The 5,501-nt window shown below is 34.8% G+C and overlaps 1 long non-coding RNA gene across 1 annotated transcript; it reads right to left on the bottom strand.

Moving 5' to 3' along the window:
* Positions 1–1,214: 1,214 nt before the first annotated feature.
* On the bottom strand, positions 1,215–4,769 carry LOC137065336 (uncharacterized). The gene is made up of 3 exons (XR_010901623.1): positions 4,302–4,769; positions 3,808–3,905; positions 1,215–1,912 (listed from the first exon to the last, which is right to left on the bottom strand). It is a non-coding gene; the product is annotated as an uncharacterized lncRNA (long non-coding RNA).
* Positions 4,770–5,501: the final 732 nt, after the last annotated feature.

Genomic DNA, 5,501 nt, shown 5'->3' with positions numbered 1-5,501 from the left:
GGTTATTATTGTATTGGACTTTTTGTCTATATAGCTTACGTGGGTCTGAGTTAGCATTTAACATTGAATCTTCAAATGATGATTTACAAATGGAAGCACAGCTACCATCTGTTCTTTTTACACATACAACAACTTCATAGTGACAGTTATTTACATGTTTCAAGTAAATTCCGTGGTATTGACATCTATGTCTATTAGATGACAAATGTGAAGGTGAATATTTAAGCCATTTATCTTGACTATAAGTAAATATGTCCACACCAATTAAATCACTGGCTGCTTGTATTTCCAGCTCTGTTGCCCAAGTTCCAACATATTTCATTCTTGAAGTGGCAATATAGCTTGCAATAGAAGTGTGTCCATGTCTGAGATACTGAATGTATCGTCCTTCATTCTGTAGTATGTGCGTTACTAAAGCAAGTCTCATTTTTCGATGTTCTTGTTCACTTCCACTAACAGCATAAGCTATTGCTCTAAAAAAGCAGTTACCATCAGCCACAATATCTTTGGTTTCACAAGGTTCAACCATTTCAGCAATCTCATTCATTTTACTCTGTTCTTTTACAACGTGTACAATGTTCAGCTTCAAACAAATACTTTTTTGTTGTTCCACTGCTAATGGACAAAACTGAAAAGAAACACTGCCAGTTTGTGAAATAAATTCAAAATCATCTGCATTATCATTTCTTGAGTATTCAAAAGATATTCCAGTTTTCTTTTCTGTACACGTATCATTCACAAGGATTCCCTCTGTGGTTATAGCATCAGGCAAAGAGTGCCTGCAACTAATATCAACTTCTGATTTGACAAGTTTACGTACTCTTTCTGTTTCAGCATTTTCCTCCATCACTGAATCGTAAACCAAGCAATCATGCTGATTTATCTTATTTGCATTGACTCCAGTAACCTCAAATGGAACATTATTTGCATTCAAAGACACACCAAGTTTCCTGAAATGAGTAAGCAAAGACTGTATATTGGCATAGAAAGCCACTATACTTTTACCATCAGCTGTACATGTTCCATCACATTGTCGTGAATGTGGATCAATCACTGCATACCACGATCCTTCTCTGACAGCTGCACATATGTTTAGGTTAATATTTACCAAACAGGCATCAAACCTCTGGAATGCTCGAGTTATAGCTTCATCAAATGACATGGCAAAGCCTTGCAGACCTTCGTCATAGAAATCAACACCAAACAAACCTGAAAATGATTCACCATAGTTTATTGAAAAACTACAATTATTTAACATGTGTGTGTCAGGAAGCTCCAAAACTTGTATAAAGCCTTGTATCGGATCATTAATTTTGCTTGCATCTCTCATGGCACTGTACAGTTTATCTCCTTGTATCAGAACAGCATTCAGATCATTTTGGGTCCATCTCAACACATTTTTAACCTTACACATCAAGATTGCACATAAACTATTTGTAGCACATTGCTTGCTTCTATTGGAGCCAAACCGGTAATGGCCTTGATGGAAAGACCCTCTTAAATAGGATGTTTGTGGAAATAAATCAGAAACATCTTCCAAGGTAATGTTTTCATTATCTGTAGACGTAGAGGTGGATGGTACAGACGTTTCAGGTACAAATTCAGAAAATGACTTGTCAATCATAGTTGTCAGAGGATTTTTAAGACTTTTCGTTGGCTTTTCAAAGTTTTTCAGACCATGTTTAGATTCATGTTTAGATTCATGTTTAGATTCATGTTTAGATTCATGTTTAGATTCATGTTTAGATTCATGTTTAGATTGTTTTTTTAACACGTTGTGATGTACACAACGTTCAGATAATTCTGCCAATTTTTTAAGAGGTGGCAGAGCCTCTTCAGGATCAGCAGCCATCCGGTCCGCCATCCTCTTCCTGGCTGCCTGGGATCGCTGAGACTGCTTTGTGCGCGGCATCTGTACACACACAAAAAAACAAAACAAAGACACAAATGAATTAATTCACAAACACAAGACAGTACGGGTGCTAAAAAAAAAATTGATATGTTGATTTATCGTGACATTTCTGGCCACGAGACATTATTGATACTTTAAAACAAAGTATCGATATATTTTTATACTTAGGCGTACTTGCAGCTCTGTTCTTCAGTGGCTTCCATGTTTTATCTAAACGCAGAGCTCCAGACTGTAGCTGAATATATACTGTTGTACAGGAATATTAAATTGAAAAATACTGTTTACATATTACTCCCGCTGCTGCATGTTCTGTCTGTATGTGCATGACGGGCGCTAATGAGCGGGTGTAATGAACGCACACACACGACACTCACTCAGTCTTTTTAATATCTGCTGTGTCACTTTATGAGTACATGAACGCATAAAACCGTCTTTTATTAGATTTTATCGTTTCATTTGAGAAAACACAGGTCTTCACAGAAACCCATTAACGTGAACAAATAAACAGAAATATATTAGGCTAATGTTGTACAAATTCAGCTATGTCTCTATGTAATATGTTTCTCCTTATAATAATAATTATGCCTAGATAGTTGGTATCACTTGATCTTTTTTATTAACAATGTTTACTTTAAACAGCATACACACTTTAAATGTTTATTTATTATTTACATCATCATAAATAATAAAATCATTGAATGTAATAAAATTTTAAAAAATAATTTATTTTATGAGGTTTTTCAACATTAATATGAGTTCCGCTAGCTTGAATATTGTCCCCAAGTGGCTAGAAATTTTGATCGGTGTAAAGCGACTTCTGGCTGTCTTTCACTGCCTTTGATAAAATGAGAGATGATTTGACCTTGAATTCTCCTGTTATGACGTCATCAGGAAAGGTTACCTCCCCTTCCTCTGCTTCGCCCGCCCAGAGAATTAGTAGAAAATGGATTCAGTTTATCAGTCGCGATGTCAGCAGCTTAGGCTTTACCATATGGATTCGACAGCACCACCACAAACAGTGAGTAACAGTGTTCATTAATGCCTGATCTGGGATCAGTGATTTCTGATCTGTAGCTAATCATTCAAGTTCACACAGACTTCTTTCTAAATCATTTAAAACTGTCAGTCCAGCTGCTGGCCGTCTTGATGCATCAGTGACTCATGCCAGTGACTAAAACCATCAACTTCACATCATTTCTTTTAGTAGCATGAAACAAATCTGTTATTTAAATGATTCAACTACAGAGAGCAATCAGAGAACACTCTTTATAATGTTTGGATCTGTCAATCACACGTATATCTGCAGTGCACACTTGTCCAAACTGCCGTTATAATGAATGACAAACAACAGAAGCTCTTTCTGTATTCATGTCGATGTCGTTTTTGTTGTGAGTTGTGGTGAAAGCATTTTGTGAGAGAAATAAAGTTGCAAAATTCACTTGTGTATATTCAGAGCTCTCAGATACAAACAAAATAAACTCGCGCTCACAGCGCTCTCGAAAACTCGATACAATAACACTTTCTCAGCAATCTTTCCCCAGCTCTCCGCCTCTTTCTGGACTGACAGTGCTGCAGCTTGCTAGTGATTTCCAGTTCGCAAACCAATTGTTCTTTTTAACCAGTTCTTTTTAGTGAACCTGTCAAACCAGTTCACCAAATCGGACCGAACGTACAGCGGTTGTGATTCATAAAATGAATCACGTTGAAACATGTTCATCACATAATTGCTGTCTTCACTGTATTATTCTCAAGTTTGGAAACACAATGCATGGATTGTAAAACAGTCGAACTAAAAATAAAAAAGAATTATCAATAATGCATGATATTTTCAGGAACAGCTTATTTAATTTCTAAGTTGATCAAAACAGTAGTTTTGGTATAGACTGTATATTCACCTTGCAGCAGTTCTTCTCAGATCAGCACTTACACACTGCTACGATTCTCAAGTCAGGAACGGGTTGCAGGGGCTTTAAAATCTGAACATGTGAAATATCTATAGCAAAATAAACAGCAATGTTTAAACAAAACTAATATAAATCATCTATCACCAGTGCATTTACATGCATTCTTTGTTTTATATATGCATATAAGAACAAGAAACAAAGTACAAACATATGGTCCAATAAATACAGTAAATATACAATAAAACAAACACACAAATAATTATAAATATTAAGTGTATTTTCTTCATTGCTCCAGTACTGACAGCAGAACCGATAGCATCAGAGTTTATCAATACTGCGGCCTTTCATAATTTAGCACCGGGCTCATTTCGTCCCCAAATCCTAACAATATGCTTTTTTATTAAAAATATTGTTAAACATTCACTTATTCAACACAATGTTATCATTACAATATCATCACAAACAAAACCAAGATAACATCTTACCTTAAATCAGGTTAGAGATTTCTGCAACATAAAAGGGAAAACATTAAAACAACATAAAATCCATTACATTTAACTAAATATCAAATTATGAAGTACACTTCACATTCAATCAATAGATGTGATTATAAACATGCATTAAAATAAATATAATACTCTTAATTTGTGTTCTGAATAAGGCTGATTAATATTACCACAATAAATCTTATTCCACAATAAGAGCAATTTCATTGCCCAACAATAATATACATTTATATATTTAAGTTTTCTAGATCACGACCAAATTACAAACTAAATAAATGGCAATCAATAGCAACACATTTAACCATTACTTTAACTTTAAGTTAATCTAAATACTGTATGCAACTAAAAATGTATTAATAATAATAAAATCATACTCTCTGTATGTATGGAATAAATATACATTGATTCTTATTTAGGCTACTAAACTTATTCTATCAAGAGCAGCTACTTTTTTTAAATACCTGTTAAAGGGTTACTTCAGCGATTAGCATACAGCTTTCAATCAATAGAAACCATGGAATATATTCAAATGATTCAGCTCATTCATCACGATGAATGTAATTGACTCCTGCTGCGTTTCTGACACTCCATCAGCGGCTAACTCACATTTTAATGAACAGACAGGTTCAGCTTTTAATTGTAGTGTCTCTTCTCTAACTGAACTGATTTTGTGAAAATGAACACAGGAAAGTAATCCAGTCACAGCGATTCAGTAGGTGGCTTTGGGCGTGGCCTCATAGGGCAGCAAAGCAAATTGTTATATTTCATCACCATGACACAAAAAATAATTTTCTGTGTTTTCTCAGTCAAGAAAGCACCGAATTCAAAAATAATTTCACATTTCTAATACATTAATGATCCAGTTTAAATACAGATTAATCTTCCCAGCGCTGAAGTACCCCTTTAAGGACACAGAAAACTGCAAATGTTTTGGAGCTGTCATTTTAAAACCTCATAATGTACACTGATCAAATAAGCAAACAATTACTGATACACGTACATTCTCAACCGTTTGTTCACTCAAGACATAAACGACTGTATTTACTACTAGCCAATACCTGTATTTAATACTAGCCAATAAGTGTATTTAATACTAGCCAATACTAGCTATGTTTTTTTATTTGAACTTTCAAGCTGAATTCGGGGTCACGCGCTGGTCATGATCATCGCGAGCACGTA

The sequence above is a fragment of the Pseudorasbora parva genome, chromosome 25 (assembly GCF_024679245.1).
Source record: "Pseudorasbora parva isolate DD20220531a chromosome 25, ASM2467924v1, whole genome shotgun sequence".
Lineage (NCBI taxonomy): Eukaryota > Metazoa > Chordata > Actinopteri > Cypriniformes > Gobionidae > Pseudorasbora > Pseudorasbora parva.
Note: the sequence above shows the minus strand (reverse complement) of the source record. Positions and strands in the feature narration are given on the sequence as shown.